This window comes from Ictidomys tridecemlineatus, unplaced genomic scaffold (genome assembly GCF_052094955.1).
Source record: "Ictidomys tridecemlineatus isolate mIctTri1 unplaced genomic scaffold, mIctTri1.hap1 Scaffold_847, whole genome shotgun sequence".
Classification (NCBI taxonomy): Eukaryota; Metazoa; Chordata; class Mammalia; order Rodentia; family Sciuridae; genus Ictidomys; species Ictidomys tridecemlineatus.
The window spans coordinates 13,067-34,722 of record NW_027526098.1 but is presented as its reverse complement, the minus strand read 5'-3'; the positions used below and the strand labels follow the sequence as shown (position 1 = coordinate 34,722).

Here is a 21,656-nt window from a genome sequence, read left to right as displayed (position 1 = left end):
CTCTCCCTGTTTTCATTTAAATTCTTCCTATTTCTAGTTTATTTAAATGTGTAATTTGCCAGGTGTGATGGAATTTTTAATATTTCCTTTTTTTTTTTTTTTTTTTTTTAGCATTGGGTATTGACCCCAGGGCTTCAAGCATGCCAGGCAAGCACTCTACACTAACCTGCACTCAAAGACCCATTTGCAAGTTATTAAGATCTTTTTATGTCCATTTCATCTGCTGCTTCAAACTCTGACATGGTAGTCTCTGATGTGCCTTAGCACACCCTACATCTCCACTGTCCTGCAATGGACATTCATATTGCTGCTATCCCTCATCACTACACATATGAAGCTGTGGGAGAATTTCTCTAGGGTAGGTGCCCATAAATACAATTGTTCCTTTAAAAGAGTATAACCTGAGTTTTATTGAGCATTGCCACATTGATATTTAGAGTGAACATAGCATTTACTTTCCAACAATAATGGTGTGCAGTATTGCATGCACACATTCCCACAAACACTTGGAATAACCCAGATTCTGACATATGCCAGGGGCTTTGTGGCTCTGGAGAGGTTTGCTCTGGTGCTGATGGCTACCTGCTCTGATTTTTTCTGATTTCTGAAAGTCTTTTTCTATGGGCCAGTTGCTCTGTGATTTTGAGAGAAATTCTCTCTTCAATCTGAAATTTGCCTTTGCTTTTTGATCAGATTGTTAGTTATCTTTCTCCCTTGTGCTTAAACTGTGTGTGTTCAGTATCTGTTCCTAAAGATAGAAGGAAAACAATAGTGCCATTACATTTCACTTCTTGCCTTTGAGCTTATTATAATGTCTTTTAATTTTAAAAACCCCAGAAAAATGGACTTAGATTTCATCCATAAGTAATACATTTCCTCTTGGGCTAGCGTTGTGACTCAGTGGTACAGCACTCACCTAGCATGTGATGGGCCCTGGATTTGATCCTCAGCACTACATAAACAGAAATAAATAAAGGTGTTATGTCCATATACTACAGAAAAATAATATTTAAAAAATACATATTCTCCATAAAAAGTATTTAAAATCTTTTTGCTTATAAGAGGTCTTTATCAGGTTAATTTCACATAATTTTTATTTGAAAATAAACATACAGATTTTAAAAAGTTTTTTAAAATTTCATCTTCATATTTTACAGTTTTTCTTTTTTATTAGCCTTTCCATCAAGAAATACATTATTTAGGGCTGGGGCTTAGCTCAGTGGCAGAGCACTTGCCTAGCACCTGTGAGGCACTGGGTTTGATCCTCAGAACCACATAAAAATAAATAAATAAAGGCATGCTGTTCATCTCAACTATAAAAATTTATTTTTTTAAAAAGAAATACATTATTTAAATAGAGATATTTGTACATTTTCTATACATGTTAACTGTATTACCACAGGGATCCTGGGACCAGAGGCAGACATTCTGCCTTCCAGGACCACCTCTCCCTGGTGGGTATTAAACTGGATCTGAGTGACACCAGTCTGACAGTGGCCAGTGTCTGGAAGAGGCTCTGCTGGACAGGGACATCTGTGTGGAGGTCTTAGAAACTGAAGACTCCAGTTCCTTTCTTAGATAGATGTAGAATAAAAATACTGTCCAAAGAGATATACTTTCCACCTAAGGAATTCCTGCCATCCCATACAAGAAGACTTTGGTAAGTGATATGTCTTACATTTTTCTGGAACAGAAGTTGAAATAAAATCTACCAATCTGAACACTTGGTACTCCTAGGATTCAGTGGTCATGGGCCAGGGTTAAAAGTCTACATGTTTCTGGGCAGCCTGTCTCCAAAACTACATGGATTTGACCAAGAGAAACTACCAGGGCAGGCGACTGCCTGGTTGCTTTGCAGCATGGCACTCTTCTGAGGCTGAATTTGAGTTCTTCTGTGCAATGGGCATAGAACTCCACGCAGGGAGGCAGGACAAAGTTGTGATGGTTCTATGGTGGGTGGGCTCTAGGCAAGTGTCTGTGTGGAGGGTAGGCCCAATATAGCAGCCCCCATAACCTAGAGAGGAGTTCCCAGTGGAAATGTAGGCTATCCTACCAGGAGTCCTTTCAGCTGAATACAGAACAGTAGTTCCCTTGGCCCATAATCTTCTGATATTGGTGTCAAAGGCAACTGAGATCTTAGTGTCATCTCTGCAGAATCCAGAGCCTGCTTTGCACAGGAGTGAATGGTCCATGACTTTGGCCTCTAGATCAGAAGAAGCAATGGCAGGGCTGAGAGAGGAGGCAAAGGATAGAGTGACTGCTCAGCATTTGGTGTTTACTGATGGAACTCTTCCAAAATCTCAAAGTAGAGTTCATTATGTTGGGTGGTGATGGGACTCTTGGAGGCAAACTGTTTCAGATAATTGGGACTGATGAACTTCATTTGAAAAGCAAGCATCTTCACAATACTGTCCTGTATATGTAGGAAGAACAAATAAAAAAAGAAAAGCAATCATCTTGGATGCAAGTATAATAAATCCAATTGTTTTCACTTGTTAATTAGATTAAGATCAAAATATTTCACAAAGGTTTACTTATTATGAAATGCCAGACTCTCTGTTTCCTTTGTGAATGTGATAGCCCATGTTCTCAGTACTTCTTCATGGCATATACCTCTGCTTCTACAAAGGCTTAATTCATTATCCCAAATCAAACCATAGGTAAAGTTGCAACTGAGTCCTCCCTAGAGAAGACTGTTTGGAGAGAAGATGGAGATCAATTCTCCAGTTTTGACTGGAATTCTCAGCTACTTGTTTTGTTTCTCTACTAATGAATTCCTAAATTTTAAGGACTAAATAGAAGAGAGAGGTGGGGGGAGATGGAAAGCTATAGAGTTTAAATATCAAATAAACAAATATGGTTCATATTTAAATTCTTGTCTCCTTTAATAGAATGAAGTGTCATTTAAGTTTTCTAAGCCACAGCTCGTGGACATTGTTCAATCTGTGGAGTGAGAACAAAATTGTAAATTTTAAAAATTATGTTTTAGGATTTTAAGAAACCACAGGTGAGTCCAGCATAGTTGTGTCACGCAACTGTAATCCCAGCAACTAGGAGGCTGAGGTAGAAGGAATGAAAGTTTGTGGTCAGGTGAGCAATTGAAGGAGATCCTCTCTCAAAATGGTAAAAAGCCTGGGGATGTAGCTTTGTCCTAGTGACCTGGCTTCAATCCCCAGTGCTGAAAAAGAAAAAAGGAAATATGAGCAAAGTAACAACAGTTCCTGAGACATAATACAACAAATAAACTTTGTAAAGGTTTAATCATCCTTACGTAATCATATAATAACTCTAGAAGCATAACCTCAATTAAGGTCAAACGCAAAACTGTGGCCCTTTAAAAATCTCCCTAATGTAAAAGAATTTTTCATGTTCTTTTACCTTTATTGGTATTTTGTTTTTGAGACAGGGTCTTCCTAAATTTCCTAGGCTTTCTACAACTTGAAATCTTCCCACCTCAGGCTCCCGAATAGGTGTGATTACAGGTGTGGCCCACTGTTGCCTGGTTATTAGCAGAAATTGGTTATTAAAAAATTATCAGAAGCATATATATATATTTACATATTATAGGAACACAGGTTCCTCTGTTTAATGATCCTTTTACCTTCAATGTCATCAAATCTGCATTATCATTCACATAAGAATATACAGAGTGCTTGTTATGAAAAGAGCTACAGTATGGCATGTTCTCTCTCAAATGTGGAACTTTATAAACAAAAAGTTTACTTAAATGTAGAGTAGGGATTACTAGCATCTAGGAAGTGGTGAGAAGTTGAAATAGAGTGGATGCAAGTGACCAATACATCTGTATGAACAAGGATATAACATGAACCTCTTCAATGTTTGTTGTAAATATGTGTCAATAAATGAATTTTAAAAGCACCTCAAAAAAAGATGAATAAGGGCTGGGGATGTGGCTCAAGCGGTAGCGCGCTTGCCTGGCATGCGTGCGACCCGGGTTCGATCCTCAGCACCACATACCAACAAAGATGTTGTGTCCGCTGAGAACTAAAAAATAAATATTAAAAATTCTCTCTCTCTCTCTCTAACTGTCTCACTCTCTCTTTAAAAAAAAAGATGAATAAAACTAATTTTTTCTCTTCTGTGGGAGCTGGCACAGAATTCTTCAGTCCTAGAGTTCTATCTAGAAAGGGACCACAGTGTGAGGGAAAATTCCCCACCTTGGGAAAGCTGGAGCAGGCAAGGACCCAATCCACATACCTGAGTGTTGCTGAGCAGGATCCTTAAAGTCACAGAAATGACTTCCTTTATGGATAGGATTGGAGACTTCTGTATAAGCACCTATCAGGACTTGGCAGCCCCAAGCTACTGCAGATGAGGTCCTAGTCCCAGTAGATCAGTGCATTCAAAAGTACAGAAGGGAAGAAGAGCCTGCTGGAGGCCACATGTGCCCCCCTGGGGTGGTCCCACAGCCTGCTCCTGCTTTCTTGGTCTCTGAAACCCATTTCTGTTTCAGATCTACTACCCTGTGCCACCAGCCCCACAAAGGCCCTGCAGATTCACACCTTTCTTGGCTGGGCTGGGTACAATTACAATAAATCCAATTGTTATCAGTTATTAATTAGATTAAGGTTAAAATGTTTCACAAAGGCTTACTTATTATGAAATGCCAGTCTCTGCTTCTTTTACATATGTGATATCCCATGTTCATAGCACTTCTTCAGGGCATGTACCTCTCCTCCTACAAAGGCTTAATTCATTATCCCAAATCAACTGTGAACTCAAGGCTGGCTTCTTTCCAACTTTGAAGCTCTGCAGCCCACTGGAGTTTCCACAGGGGACCTTCTTTCTTCTCTACCCGTCTACCTTGTTACTCCTTTTTCAATTGAGAGTAGTTACCTTTTTGCTACTGGGAATTATTTTGGGACCCTTTGTCCTTTTTTCTTTTAATATTGATTATTTAGTTGTATTTTAACACAATAACTTTATTTTACTTATTTATTTTTACATGGTGCTGAGGAATGAACCCAGGGCCTGGAACATGCTAAGCAAGTGCTCTACCACTGAGCCACACGCCTAGCCCTGGACCACTTGTCATTTATATGTATTTGTAGTATTGGAATTGGACTCAGTGGTGCTCTACCACTGAGCTACATATCTAGTCCCTGCCCCTTTTAATTTTGAGGCAAGTCCTAAGTTTCCCAGGCTGGTCTGGAACTTGCCATGATTCTGCCTCATTCTTTCCAACAGCTAGAATAACAAGCTGGTGTGCCACTGTGCCCATCCATATCAATTTCTTCTACATAATTCACATCTGTATATTTTCACTTCTTTTTAAGGAATATGTCTAATTCTTGTCTTTTTGTATCAGCAATCTTATGACACAAACAGGTAAAACCAAAATGTTCAGCATGGCCAGTCTACCATGTGCTTTTCAAATAGCTGAGGGCCAAAAATGAGCCTTTCAGTTCACTTATCAGAATCATCTATATCCCTTCGTTCACACACACTAACAAGTAATATAACCCAACTGTGCTAACTGCTCAAAAAGCATGGAATAACACCACACACAGAGTTCTGCCTTCAGGCTGCTACTCCCTCATCCACCATCATCCCTTTAAGTATTATTTATTTTCTGGAAGGGATTAGTGTCTTTGTTTCTGATGGCTCCATTGGAAGCAGTGGATGATATTCCAAGGATTCTTGTTGTATATTACACCACCTGGCTCCCCATTCAGTATCTCATTTCTAACACAAATTCAATGAAAGAATAAAGGAACCTGGAAATGAGGTGAGGCCCTGGAGTTAAATGAGGTCATTACATCTGTAGTTCTATTAATTGGAACCCAGCTGCAGCAGCTTTGTATTCTTTACCAAGGAAAAGACTGGGGAGTGAGCTGACATGAAAGAGCAAGTTGAGAGCTGGAATCTGCTGAGCTCTCCCAGTCCTCGGTCATCCTGACTGGTGTGTGTGTGTATGTGGGGGGGGGGGTCTTAATTAAGCCTACTGAGGATGAGTGGGGCTGGAGTAGGGGAGGCAGTCAGGGACTTGTGTTGTCTAGGCTCCAGGCCTGTCTCCAACCTGGATGGTTTGAGAACATAGGAAGAGAAGCTAACCTTGTAGGAGAGTTGTAAGAACTTCTGGGAAAAAGAACATAGGAAACCCATGATATAAAAGTAAAAAGTTGGGGGCTGGGATTGTGGCTCAGCGGTAGGGTGCTCGCCTAACACGTTCGAGGCCCTGGGTTGGATCCTTAGCACCACAAAAAAATAAAATAGAGATATTGTGTCCAACTACAACTAAAAAATAAATATTAAAAAAAGTAAAAAGTTGGGAAACATGGTGGGAGTAGAGACTCAGAACTCACTATATTATTTTTGGAGTGGTGTTCTCAGCCTTTCCCAGCAACAGAATCATATGGGGAGAAATCCACCCCACACACATACACAAAAAGAAGCCCCAGAAACCAAATTGAAAGATTAAGACTTGGGGTGACTGTTGTAGTATTTTTGGTAAATTTTAACTAACTTCTGTGAGCACATTTTCTGACTTGATACACTAAGATAACAGACTTATTCCCAAAAAGGATTAAATGATAGCACATGCAAGGATGATCTCACATTCAGTTATGAATCAGTTTTTCATATGCTAGCGAGCAGCCTGAGTCCAACACTTACTACAGGGTTGTGTTGTTATTAGATTTAACACTGGCTCATTTATCAGTGTCTATCTCCTGTGAGCTGTGGCTTCTGGCTTTAGTGGAATTGTCAGCAAAATACCTAGATAATCACAACATGGTGTGTTTTGTAACCCTTTTCCTTCCTGAACTCTGCCTGCATGATAGAATACTTTTAACTAGGAATACTTCCAGAAAGCAATTTAAAAATGGGAAATAAGTTTCTGGTTTTAAATCTGGTGCTATATTTTCATTGATCTCTCACCTCAAACTCCACTGCATTTAATTCAGAACTTGAGAAACAAATTTCCAGTATGATTATAGGAGGACTGGGGCTTGTTGGAGTAAATTAGGCCATAATTCTTCATGAAAGATATTTATGGCCCATCATGGAGACTTTGTAAAAAATACTTTAAAGATAATTGTCAGTATCTTATAAAGACCCATTAGGATGAAGCTAGAAATCTGTAATAAAAAGCGAAGTGAAAATTCACAAATTTGTAGAAAGAAAAAAAAATCGCATCAAGCAAAAAAGCACAAGAGAAAAAAGAAAATACATAGATAACTAATAACAATGGGAACACACTATACCAAAATTTATGGGATGAAGCAGAAACAGTGACCAGGAAGGTGTAGTAGGAGAGGAACAGAATCAACAGGAAGTATGATTATAAAAAGGGGATTGATTAGATTGGCTTACTTAACCACAGAGCTGGATAGTGCCCAAGGCCATCTGCAGGCTGTAGAGCTGGAGCAACCAGTAGCTGCATAAGTGGCTGAAGCCCCCAAACAAGAGAGATCAACAGTGCTCTCCTAGTCTGAACAGAAGCTTCCCGAAACTCCCTGAACAATCACTTTCAGAGCCCACTTTGGAGGAGTGAAGAAGCAAGAGTCGGATATCTTCAATGAAGACAGCAGCAATCAAGAAGGCATTCTAAGTCTCCCGCCGCTGCTGCTGCCGCCAGAGGCACAGAGCTAGGGGCAGCTTGACCCAAGGCTGCGCTGTGGAGCCCAGAGAGTCGCGGCGGGAGGAGCTAGCTGGGCTGGGACGAGGGTCGCGTCGGTGCTCTCAGGCAGTCTGTCGCCAGCCCCTAGAGCACCTCTGCAACCCTGACTGGGCTGCTGAAGAGGACGTTTGACCACCTGGAGGACGACTCCTCCTCGCTCTGCTCCTCCACCTCCTCTGACTGCGTCTCTCCTGCCTGCTCCCCAGGCTCTTCAGTCTCAGGTGAAGAGAGCCCCTGGGGTCAGATGCCCCTACCTGAACGGGGCTTCTGTGGCTCCCAAGGTTTTACCCCTGGGTCCATTTTGAAGCGGGCTCCTGGGAGCGCCCGTGCCGTGTTGCCTCCACTGGCATCACTGTCTTCATCTTCCCGCGGTGCCAGGGCTTCACAGTGTGCCCAGCCGTGGTGGCTGAACTCTGGGCGTGGCCCCTCGCCACAGCGCCTGCCACCACTTCTCCTTGTGCAGCTCCGCTGCAGGCTCAGGTGTGTGAAGGATCCACCGCGAGGAGAAGCAGGAATTGCAGGCGCTGAGCCAATCCCGTGAGGACTGTGGCTGTCCCTGTGATAGGATCTGTGACCCTGAGACCTGCAGCTGCAGCTTGGCGGGTATCAAGTGCCAGATGGACCACACAGGGTTCCCCTGTGGCTGCTGTCAGGAGGGCTGTGAGAACCCCAATGGCCTTGTGGAATTTAATGAGGCGAGTGTGCAGACCCATGTCATCCACAGCGCCTGCAGCTGGAGTAGGGCGCCTAGAGCCTTGGGGACCTGGAGGCCCCAGCACAGGGCAGCCCACCCCACTCCCAGCGAGCAGGACATGGTGTTCTCTTTGCCGCTGGCCAACCCCCCAGCAAGCAGTGAGCTGGGAAACAATAGCTGCAGCAGTGACATGACTGATTCTTCCATGACATCTTCCTCATCAGGCGCTAGTGAGGCCCCAGACCACTCGACCCACCCAGGCCTGCCTGGCCCTGGCTTCCAGCCAAGCATGGATGATGACAGCCTGGCAGGGATCCTGAGTTTCAGTAACTCTGACCTTGGTGGGGAGGAGTGTGGGAGGCCATCCTTGCTGGAGATTTGAGTTACCTCCCTGGCTGGGTGAGAGGTGCTTAGACACAGCTGTGTCTGAGCTTTCCCCACCCTTCTCCAGGTCTGAGAGCTTGTCCCTGCAGAGGTGAGTCTGGCCACTGCCCCAAAGACCCAATGGTTGCCCCTGACCTTGGGATGCTGCCTCCCTTAATCTTCATTGGATAAGATTTTCCCCAGAATGTTTTGTTCCCCAATAAAATTCCACTCCCTGGCATGTTCCCTCTCTCCCTGTCTCCCTCTCTCCCTCTCCCTCTCTCCCTCTCCCTCTCTCCCTCTCCTCTTCAGTAAAACTCACTACCACATTCAGTGGCTTGAGGCTGGGGCTGGGAGGAGCCATCCTGGAGCTTGTTTTAAAGGTAATTAGAGTCCTGTCTCTTTAAGTTAAAACTCCCTATAGGTTTTTCACTATTCCAATTCTTCTTTCATGAAGCCAGCAAGTGGGTTGGGGGCTAGAGAGGAGGAGGAAGAGGAGGGGGTGTGGGGAACCTGGACAACCTCAGCTGCTTTTACCCAACTGACATCTTTACTGGTGACCCCAATGGCCTGGTCAGCTGGACCCACAACTGCTCTGGCTCTAGCTTTGTGCCAGGCACCTGGATGAAATGCCAACCTGGATGCTAGCTACTTCCTAAATGGTGGCTTTGAAGGGTTCAGAGAAAGTAGCCTCCCTGGCACCTCATTGCCACCCAGTGTGGACATCCGCCAGAGCAACTCAGCGGACCTCAGCCTATCTTCCTGTGACTCCTTTGAGCTACTCCAGTCTTTGCCAGATTATAGTTTGGGGCCTCACTATACCTCTCAGAAGGCGCCTGGCAGCCTGGACAACTTTGAGGCATCCCATGGCCCCTTGCCTGGCCTCTCTCCACCGGGGGATGGCAGCACTTGCTTCTTGGAGTCCCTCATGGGCTTGTCTGAACCAGTTGCCATCGCCTCGACCCCCTTCATCGACAGCCAGTTTGAGAACACTGCCCCAGCCTCTCTGGTAGAGCCTGTGCAGCTGTGAGGACTAGGGTAACTTTTCCCTGCCCCAAGAGCCATGTTGCTGCTTTTTTGTGATTTGGGGGCTCCCCAAGGTCTGTATGTAACAAGTTTCCTATTGGCTGGCAGAGCCACAAGTATGGGCCCTCTTGGTTTCCAGGAAACACTCTGAATTTATTTATTTATTAAATAAATAAATAAATTTTGTATGCTGAAGAGAGGGAGAGGGGCTTCCCCCTTTCAGTGGCCTGGCCCCCCACACCCACACAGTGCTCTTCCACCTCCATAGCGTGTGCCAGGAAGAGAAGACATGGCTCTCCCGGAGCTTCAGAGACCTCTTTTCAGTCTCTGTATGATATTCCTTAGCCCAAGGACAGTGAAACGGGGCGAATCAGCCTCTTCAGGCTTCTCATGCCCCTCTGAGCCCTAGACCCATAAGGTGGCTAGATCCTCTGGACTGTGAAGACTGTAATTTATTTCCATAATTTATTTGGAGACTGAAGCAGCTTTAGCTGTGCCTCTTTGGCTGGTAGGTAGTGCTGGGGGCAGGGTCCCCTTTGTCCTGCATCCTGTCCTGCCTGGGCTTTGGTGAATACCAGGTGTGGATGCAAGCCCTGTGATCTCCTATTAGTTGCCTGGTTCAGGGAAGGCTGTGTAAGCAGGCGCTGGGCTGGCCAGTTGTGACCAAAATCCCTTATGCCTGCCCCACCCAGCCCCTCTGCTTCCTGCCCTCCAATCAACTTTCTCCCCTCCAAAAGGCAGTGGCCTCCGTTCCCAGCCCATAATGTAGGAGGGGAGACTAGATGCCCCGAAAGGGAAAGGGACTTGCCTTGGTATGAACATGACCCTGCAGGGCTTTGGGGCACTGCACTCCATCCCAGCCCACCGTGTACCCTAAGGTCACTTGCTAAGGGGTGGCCCCTTAGAAGTTTTATGCTCTTTGTTTGCTGATGTTGAATTATAAATTTTGAATTTTACATTAACTTTTATATTGTCCATCAGTGTCAGAAGTATAATTTATTCATTTCTCTGTGTGTCTGTACCAAGAAAGCTAGGCTCTGGGCCTGCCCCCTTGCCTAGGCAGCTTTGCCAGCTTGTGCTGTGGGAACACATTGTACCTGAGCTACAGGTACCAATAAAGAGGCTCTATTTAAAAACTAGTGAGGGGGTGTCCATCACCTGGAGTGCTGGTAACTTCCCAGCTAGTGGCCAAGTAAAACAGGGCAACATGAAAATAGAAAGTTTATTTACATTGAACTCTTTTGCTGACAGTCCTAAAACCAGCCATGGTGAATATTTCTGGAGAAGCCCAATTAAGACTTTTCTGTGGAGCAATGTGGTGCCACATCACTAGGACTCAGTTGTAATGGGCCAGGGTTAAAGATCATCATGTTTCTGGGGAGCCTGTCTCTAGGACTACATGGGTTTGACCAAGAAAATCTGCCAGGGCAGGGGACCATCTGGTTGCTTTGCAGCATGGCACTCTCCTGAGGCTGAATTTGAGTTCTTCTGTGTCATGGGCATAGGGTTCCAGGAAGGCAGGCAGGAGAAACTAGGGATGGTTCTGTGGTAGGTGGGCTCTAGGCAAGTGTCTGTGTGGAGGGCAGGCCCAATAGAGCAGCCCCCATGGCCTAGAGAGCAGTTACCAGTGGAAATGTAGGTTTCCCACCAGGGCTCTTTCAGCTGAGAACATAAGAGGGACTATTGCCCCTTTTTCTAAGATCAGTGACAAAGGCAACTGGGATATTAATGTCATCTCTGCAGATTCCAGAGCTTGCCTTCACACAGGAGTGAATGGTCCATGACTTTGGCCCCTAGGTCAGAAGAAGCAGTGGCAGGGCTGAGAGAGGAGGCAAATGATTGAGTGGCTGCTCAGCATTTGGTGTTTACTGATGGCATTCTTGCACAATCTCAAAGTAGAGTTTATTATGTGGGTGATGATTTTACTATTGGAGGAAAACTGCTTCACAAGGTTGGGTCTGATGAACTTCAGTTAAAAAGAAGTTCTTTACTCAACTGTACAGAACAGCATCTTTACTGTGCTGTATATCTAGGAAGAACAAATTAAAAAAAAAAAGAAAAAAGAAAAGCAATCACCTTGGATGCAATTATAATAAATCCAATTGTTCTTACTTGTTAATTAGATTAAGGTCAAAATATTTCACAAAGATTTACTTATTATGAAACTGTAGACTCTCTGTTTCCTTTGTATATGTGATATCCCATGTTCACAGTGCTTCTTCAGGGCATGTACCTCTGCTTCTACAAAGGCTTAATTCATTATCCCAAATCAAACTATATGTAATGCTGCAACCGAGTCCTCTGTAGAGAGTACTGTTAGGAGAAGAGATGGAGATTAATTCTGCAGTCTCTACTGGAATTCTCAGCTACCTGTTTTGTTTCTCTACTGATGAATTCCTAAATTATAAGGAATTAGGGGGAAAGAGAGGTAGGGGGAGATAGAAAGCTATAGAGTTTAAATATCAAATAAACAAATATGGTTCAGATTTAAATTCTTGTCTCAAACTTTAGTAGATTAAAGTGTTATTTAAATTTTCTAAGCCACAGCTGGTCATCATTGTTCAACCTGTGAAATGAGAACAAAGTTGTTATTTTTAAAAAGTAGGTTTTAGGATTTTAAGACAGCATAGGTCAGTCAGACACAGTTGTGGCACACAGCTATAATCCCAGCAATGGGGAGGCTGAGGCAGAAGGAGTGAAACTTAGTGCTCAGGCTGAGTAAGTGAAGGAGAGCCCCTCTCAATATAATAAAAAAGCCTGGGATGTAGCTTTGTTCTAGTGACCTGGCTTCAATTCCCAGTACTGCAGAAGATAAAGGAAATATAAATAAAGTAACAGTTCCTGAGACATAATACAACAAATTCTTATGTGATCATACTACTACCCTAGAAGCATAACACAAAAGAAGGACAAATGTATAATCGTGGCCCTTTAAAACATCTCCCTAATGTAAAAGCAATTTTCACGTTCTTCTACCAGAGCCACTTTATTGGTATTTTCTTTTTGAGGGTCTTCCTAGATTTCCCAGGCTTTCTATAACTTGAAATCCTCCCACCTAGGCTCCCGAATAGGTGTGATTACAGGTGTGGCCCACTGTTTCCTGGTTATCGGAAATTGGTTATTAAAAATTATCAGAAGCGTGTATATATTTACATCTATAGGAACACAGTCCTCTCTGTTTAATGATCCTTTTACCTTCAATGTCATCAATTCTGCATTATTATTAATTAAGCATATTCAGAGTGCTTACCTTATAGTTGTTATGAAAAGAGCTACAAGTATGGCATGTTCTCTCTCAAATGTGTAACTTTATAAACACAAAGTTTTCTTGAAGGTACAGTAGGGATTATTAGAGTCTAGGAAAGGGTGAGAAGAAGATGGAAGATGAGTTGATGGAAGTGACCAATGCACTCTGTATGAACAAAGATATAACTTAAACCCCTCAATGTTTGTTGTAAATATGTGTCGAGATGAATTTTAAAAGCACTACAAAAACACAAAGTTGAATAAAACTAATCTTTTTTCTCCTGTGGGAGCTGGTGCAGAGTCCTGCAGTCTTAGAGCTCCACCTGGAAAGGGATCACAGTGTTGCTGAGCAGGATCCTTAAAGTCACAGAAATGACTTCCTTTGTGGATAGGATTGGAGACTTCTGTATAAGCACCTATCAGGTCTTGGCAGCCCCAAGCTACTGCAGATGAGGTTCTAGTCCCAGTAGATCAGTGCATGCAAAAGTACAGAAGGGAAGAAGAGCCTGCTGGAGGCCACATGTGTTCCCAGGGGCGTTCCCACAGCCTGCTCCTGCTTTCTTGGTCTCTGAAACCCATTTCTATTTCCGATCCACTGCCCTGTGCCGCCAGCCCCACAAAGGAGCCCTGCAGATTCACACCTTCCTTGGTTGGGCTGGATGCAATGGTAATAAATCCAATTTCTATGAGTTATTAATTAGATTAAGGTTAAAATATTTCACAAAGGCTTACTTATTATGAAATGCCAGTCTCTCTGCTTCTTTTACATATGTGATATCCCAAGTTCATAGCACTTCTTCAGGACATGTACCTCTGTTCCTACAAAGGCTTAATTCATTATCCCAAATCAAACCATAGGTTATCCTGCAGCTGAGAATGGAAATTGGCTGCCTGTGAACTCAAGGCTGGCTTCTTTCCAACTTTGAGGCTCTGCAGCCCACTGGAGTAGGGGATCCTCTTCCTTCTATACCTGTCTACCTTGTTACTCCTTTTTCACATGAGAGTAGTTATTATGGGACCACTTGTCCTTTTTTAATATTTATTTTTTAGTTGTAGTTTGACAAATACCTGTATTTTATTTATTTATTTTTAAGTGGTGCTGAGGATTGAACTCAGGGTGTCACACATGATAGGCAAAGCCTGCACTGTTGCCTAGGTGTAAGCCTGGGCAACAGTGCAGGCTTTGCCCCTGCACCCGCCTCCTTCCTAAGCACAGCTCTTTAAGCTGGGTTCTCCAGTTTATCTAACCCCAGTTTACCTGTTGACCACTCTGATGCCTGGTGCAATGGGGTTTTCTCCCCAGGGGCCCAAGGAGGCTTCAGCAGTGACCTGCAATAGCTAAAAGAAAAAAAAGAGAAAGGACTCTTTCAGGCATGCTTAGCACTTTTTCCAAAAAGCAAAAGCAATCCAGGGGTTTGCAACATTCTGCCACCACCTAGGGGGCAGCCAGTGTGGAGCACCACAATGCCAGAGGCAGTGTGAGGTGAGTGAAGTTCCCAGGGAATGAGGCTTTGCCAAGTGGGGTCCATGCCTCTTAGCCTGATGGCAGTTTCCAACTGAAACAAAGTTCTGAGGTGTCTTCAGATAGTTGCCTTCTTTGTCTTCATCATTTCTTTTATTCCCCCAAGTGCAAGCCTGTTTCTCAGATCAGCTTGGCATTTTCTGCAATCCCCACTCAGGGGTATTGTCCAAGCCCTCCCCAAGGGCATACAGAACTCACCCCTAGTCTTTAAAAACACTAGAGCTCTGACTATAAATGGGAAATTAACATTCAGCAAGTTTAATAATTAGAGAATGCAATAGGAAAAGGGTCACTATAAAATTAATCAATCTCATAAAGCTAATGAACCCGCAGAGCTTCTGATAAGGTCCCTAGCCATGTAACTTGAGGTTTTTCAGTCTTCTTTAAATAGATTTTGCTAGCCCTCCTCCACAAAATCTGGGTACACACCTGACTGGACTGGTGATTATCAGAAGGGTGTCTTGGAATTTCAAAGGATATGAGTGTCAAAGAGATGCTAGGAGAGGGGAAAGAGAAAGAAGGAACTAGAAGGACCTGATGGGGAAAGGAAGGAGACTGGATTGGCTTTGGGCTAAAACTCAGAGCTTTGAAGGCCAGAGAAATTGCTCTGTGCTGGGGCTTCCCTCTGCCTCTCTTCCTGCTTGCTGAACTGCCCACTTAATCTCTTTGTGCCTACCCAGGGTCACCATGATGATGCCCTTGTGGGAATGTTGAGTTGTAAGAGATTTGACTGGTGACCCAGAGTGATATGCCTGGTGACATGGGTATTGTTTTGATTTCTTTTTATTTGACTTAAAATGATTGTTTTAAATATTTACTAACCTTTAATAAATTAAAGCCTACAATGTTAAATTCTTTGTCTTATTTACAAATTTTAGAGCTATAAAAATATCTGTATCCTTTATTGTTTCTTGTATGTCTATCTTTTGTTACTTTCTATGACTTCTCCAAGAGTGATGTAGTTTTAACTTATCTCTCATATTTGATCAACAGATGTAGGTTAAATGCCTCAATTCTTTCATTGAAATCTACTTTAGGATATCTGATTTTTATATTGTGTCTATGAAATTTTGTCTGATTGCATGGTCATAGATATTCTGTATTTTCTTACAGTGAAATTTAAAATTTCATAGTTAGGTCCTTATTTATAGCTTATATTTCTATTGGTTGAGATAGATGTGTTCACAATTTCATCTGCATATGAAAATCACAAATCCACAGTCTTGCTATTGTGAATTGTGCTGCTATGAACATCGATGTAGCAGTGTCCCTGTAGCATGCTCTTTTTAGGTCTTTAGGGAATAGACCGAGAAGGGGGATAGCTGGGTCGAATGGTGGTTCCATTCCCAGCTTTCCAAGAAATCTCCATACTGCTTTCCAAATTGGCTGCACCAATTTGCAGTCCCACCAACAATGTACAAGTGTACCCTTTTCCCCACATCCTCGCCAGCACTTATTTTTGTTTGACTTCGTAATGGCTGCCAATCTTACTGGAGTGAGATGGTATCTTAGGGTGGTTTTGATTTGCATTTCTCTGACTGCTAGAGATGGTGAGCATTTTTTCATGTACTTGTTGATTGATTGTATGTCCTCCTCACAAATCCAAATATTGGTTTTGCTTATTGATATGAAATGTCTCCATTTTATACAAAACCAATATTTATACTTGTGTCTGTTTCAACCCCTAGGATATTTCTTCTACTACACTGTCTCTCCAGAAAAAATTTAAAAATGAGGAAAAGAGAATGGATTCCAGGTGGCCATATTTGCTACTCACTCTTCTGGAGTGGGCACATCATGTCAGGTGTCATTTCTGATGTTGAAGTTTGTCTTCACACCTGCCTCCCTGGCCTGAAAAAGAGCAGGGATGTCTTTCACCTCCACATTTTCTGCAACTGGCAAAACACCTGGAGCTTCAGCACTGTGCACAGTTTGTTGAAGAACAGAGCAGTTGGCATGGTGACAATGGAGATGACTCCTCAACTGATGTCTACTGATCACCAGTGGAGCTAAACACTGACTATCACTGTGTTCTCCTGCTCTGCCTCTCCAGAACCAGCCTTTGTGATTCTTATGTCTGAACTCTGAGACCTTCTCTGACTCTGCTGCAGGTCTAGAGCCAAATCCAGCTTGGCAGTCCTGAGGTCTTACTGTAGCTTAAAAATCCTAATACCTGCTTCAGCCCTTCTTCGGAGAATTGGCTTAATATCACTTTCATATCCTGTGTCTAATATACAGCATTGGATTTGGCTAACAGCAAAAGCCAGGGTACTCATTTCAACAAAAGTCTATTTTGTGTAAGATTTTTCCATGTCTCCAGGGTGCAACATTAACATAGTGCTAAGACATTATTGTAGGAACATATGTATAGACTCATTGCTTATATACGATGGGAACTCAGTGGCAAAAGATGAGCTTCATTTACTCTCTAGAAAATAACTTGGGAAGAACTTGCTAGGACCCCAGATTAAGCTGTTTAATTCTTTAGTGAACAGGGGGTACATTATATCTTCTCTACTTCTCATGCTGAGCAGCAGAGAGGCCTCATGCACATCAAAGCTGCAGGTCTCTTAAAATATGGGAAGACACAGGAACTAGAAGGGGAGAGAGTGAGAGTGGAGAGCTTAGGGTGGTCTCACCTCACAACTTCTTCCTTGTTCTGTTTTTTTTTTTTCTAATGAAAAGTGGATATGGGTACTTTTTTGCCACTTTGTAAAATTCTGATGCCCCTACATTTCATTCTCTTTCCCCACCTGAAGTGTCTGTAGTGGCCACCACTCCTTCCTTTCTCTTCTTCTCATGAATGACTGAACACTTTTCAGTGAGATAAATCTCTTTATTTAATTTATCCTATTCTATGTTCCCTTTGATCTACTCAGAATGTGTTTTTTCTCTTATTAAAATTTACAACATTATTAAAGCCTTTTCCCTCCAACTTTGGAATAAAAATTTTGTGTTTTTGAAGTCAAGAGAGGAAATACTAGGGGTCGACCTGTAGTCTGAGGAAGAGCACAGGGATATGTGAGATCATTAACATCATAGAAATTCAAATTTAAGAAGTGAGTTAAAATATTCATTAGTATTCTGTCACATACTAAACATCTGCCTTCTCTGCAATGCAGGTAGGTAGGTAGATAGACAGTTATATCTTAGTGACTCTCAAACACTGTTGGTAGAAATACATAAGATAACATCATTTGAAAGCAAATATGAGAGCTGAGGGTCCAGCTCAGTGGTTGAGCATTTTCCTGGTGGACTGTAGGCTCTGGTTCTGATCCCCAGAGCCACAGAACACAGGGTGTAGAGAGCTGAGGGGAGAGAGTGGAAGAGGAACCCAATAAGGCAACACAGATTAAGCATTTCAATGTAGACACTTTATGTGTGTGAGTGTGAGTGCTTTTAAAACAGAAATTTCACTTTTGTGAGGAGGAAATTAGGCTTCAAGGGGATGTGGACCCACAGTTATCACTTCTAGTGTCTAGAGGTAGGAACACCAATGATTCTACCCCTCACAGTGCCTTACTTCTTTAAATAAAAAAGAAAAGGGTTGGAAAATGGTTGCACATGCCTGTAATGCCAGTGACTCAGGAGGCTGAAGCAGGAGCATGGTGAGTTCAAAGCCAGCCTCAGGAATTTAGCTAAACCCTTAATAACTTAATCAGTCTCTGTCTTAAAATATAAGCTAATAAGGGCTGAGATGTGGCTCAGTGGTTAAGCACCCAGGTTCAACTCCCAGTATAAATAAATGAATAAATAAATAGGTTAGATTTGGGCTCAATGGTTAATCTCCCCTGAGTTCAATGCTGGTACAAAAATGAAAAGTCTAGAAATCGTGGGTGCAATAGATAAGCCCACCTTACCCCAACACTGGAAAGCAAAGTCTCAACAATAGGATGACCTAAAGTTAGGATCTCAGAGAAGACTTGCCCCATCACTAAAGCTGCCCTTGTTCCTGGCCAGGGAAAGCCCTATTCCCTGCTGATGAAATAAGTTTGTTATTTTGTTAACAAATAACTTTTTGTTTAACCCTTTTTACAAGAATACATTTTTTTTTACTATATTCTTTCCTAAAGATAGATTACAATTTTTTTATCAAAGGACAGGGGAGTTTATTTTGTTATACAAATCATTTATTCTGATTTCACATAACATATGGTGACAATTTATGAAATGTAAAAATAATCTCTCTGCCTTTCCATGTTTGCAACTACTCTATTTCTAGTCTTCAGATAATAGTGAGCCAAGCCATGGACCTGCTCCTGTCAGCTGTGGGCTGCTATCCCCAAGGGCCAGGCCCTGGAGGCAGGGAGAAGTCCCCCAGGGAGCCTGGGGCTGAAATGAGATTGGGGCTAGAGCTCTGGGTGAAGTTGTTGGGCAGCCTCTGACTCCTGACCTCTGATCCTCCCACTGAGGCAATGTCACCACAGAATCAGCCCCCACCCCATGCCTTGTCCTTGAAGGGTTAACTTGCCCAAAACAGTGAAAGAAAAAGCTGCTTTTATGGGAATTCTGCAGACTGTGGAACTTCTGAGCTCCTCCCCTTACATGATGGGTATAAAGTTCTGAAACTACCTGAACTTCGGGTTCAGGGGATTAATTAATTATAGGGAAATTTGTACCCTGTGAGCCTGGCTGCAGCCAAATAAAATTGTTTCCTTCTATCTTTAGTGCCCTACTTGGCTGTCCCTACAACACTCCCAGGCTAACTCATTCACTCTTTCTCTATCATCCTCTACCCTCTCTTTTTCTCCTTGGAGACCAGGGTAGTTAAGCTGGGGGCCATCACAATCAGCAGAGGGGATCCTGAAATTTTCAAAAATTGTTTTAAACCTATCAATCAAGAAAATCTACTTAAATGAACACTGACATCCCAGATCATTGGAGTGGCCTTTAGGATTAGGAGATCCTGCCTTCTGAAGAAATATTCCCCTGATTTCCTATCTTCCCTCAACTTTACACCTTGTGGTTCAGATCAAGAGGAGCCCAGAAGAGTAGAAATTAGCAGGCAAAGGGGTCCCTGAAAACTTTTCCTCCTCTGAGAGGCTGCAGCTATGGATAAACATTTGCCCTGCTGTGTGGGAGGCCTGGGATTGTGGAGATAAGGCTCCAGGGCCCCAGGCACTGCCAAGCCATGAAGAATCAGATTCTGGGCTCTGGCCTCTGCTTTTTTAAATCCCAGGCTGGGCTTCCTTTCGTGGGATCTCCAGGACTTCAACTGTATAATGCCTTTTAGACCTTGTGGGTTTCTCAGCTGGCCCTGCCCCATCCATGGACCCAGATTGCACAGCACCTTAGCAAGGGGCACACAGCCGCCTGCCTGTCCAGTACAGATATGTGAGACCCAGCAATAGCCCCATGTACCCCCAGGAGAAGAGGATGCCTCTGAGAATCCCGACTTATCAGCATCCAGTCTGCCCCCATGGAGTGAGGAATCCTGAGATTATCCATGCTCTTTACAGAGCCTCCCTCTTATGTGCTAAGGCCTACAACCTCAAGTCTACAGGATGCTGCCTGAGGTTCCCACCCATGCTCAGTGACGTTAGAATAATGGGGGCTCTGGACTGCCCTGTGCTTGCCCTTGACTTGAGAGCCATGAGGTCTCTGCTAACATGCTGCAATGGAAGAACCTCTGCAAGAAAAGAGTGTTAAAAAAAAAAAAACATTTCTCAGGGCTGGGGTTGTGACTCATTAGTAGATTGCCCACCTAGCATGTGCGGGGCCCTGGGTTCGATCCTCAAGCACCATATATGAATAGATAAAATAAAGGTATTCTGTCTAACTACAATGAAAAATATAAATTAATATTTTAAAAAAGTGTCTCAGTTTAGTAATCATGTGAGAAATTTATGCTGTCTTGGATTTTCATAAAATGTTCTGTCCCTTATATAATAAAATTGTGGAAAAAAATTGTTTTTTACTTGTGTATTTGTTTTAGAGATTGAGAAAGGAAGGGCGGATTTCCTGGATGCCAGTATACTTTGTGCTGTGGGTATCTTTGCTGGATATCGGATAGGTACTGGGGATCCCCTTTGCACAGAGGGCAGATGAGGTTCTCGCTTGCCTGTTAATCCTTCCAGGTAATAAATGTATGGTCAATGCTAATTACAAGTATTCTTAAACTCATTTCACTTCTGTAATTGTTCTGGGGCCAAAAATCCACACAGATTGATCCCAGAGTTGTCTGAATGTTTGGAGCCTTTCCTCCATTTCCTAGAGTGAATTCTAAAAGTCTTACTTTTACAACTTTGATAGACCCAGGAGATATTTTACTTTGTCAGATTCAAAAAGAGTTTTTCCAGGAAAGGCAAAACACAGTAAGCAAACTATATTCCCAGAGAAACTGATAATCCAGATATGTGTTAGAGATGTTGATGCACCTTTAAGGAAGTACTTCAATTTTCTGCTTTCCTTTTTATTTGTATTTTTATTTAGAGTTGAAAAGTGAAAATGCAATCAGGAAGAACCAGAAATGAGAAATGAAGGACAGCTCCTAGTTTAATACTTTATTTTGTGCTCACCTTTTTCAGCATTAATAGCAATTTACATTATTGACAGAAATATGAAATATTGGTACAATTGAAATATTCCTTGAATTCACACACTGACAGCTCTCTATAATCCCACTAGCAGGTAGACTTAGGAGTAGAGTTCTACAATTCTTTTCCCCCTTCTTCAATTTTTTGAATGAGCCTGAGAGTAATTGGCAATATATCACTAAGCACTTTTTAAATCTTTAATGGAATTCACCGATGAAACCATTATGTTCAGAGCTTTTATTTATTGGGATTTTCTTTTTTCCTCCAGTGGTGAACACTGAACCCAGGGAGGGACTCCTGCAAATGCTCCGCACCACTGAGCTACATCCCCAGCCTCACCTTGTATTTGATTACTGATTTAATCCTAGTCATAGTTGTAGATTTGTTCTGGTGTTCTTGTTGATTCAGTCCTGGTACTCTTTGTTAATGTTCACATTCATTCAACTTGATAGGATTAAGACATGCCAATGATTAAGAGACTTTTGGGTGTGTCGGGAATGACTGGCATGTGCAATTACAACTGAAGTGGAGACCCCCCCTAAAGTTGATCAGCACCATCCAATAGGATGGCAGCTTGGATGGAATAAAAGGTAGGAGAACAAGGAAGCATCAGCAGATGCAAGCTTG

The 21,656-nt window shown here is 42.8% G+C and overlaps 1 pseudogene; it reads left to right on the top strand.

Moving 5' to 3' along the window:
- The window catches only part of LOC144374735 (cysteine/serine-rich nuclear protein 1-like), a 37,900-nt pseudogene extending 27,945 nt beyond the window's left edge, over positions 1–9,955 (top strand).
- The last annotated feature ends 11,701 nt before the right edge of the window (positions 9,956–21,656 follow it).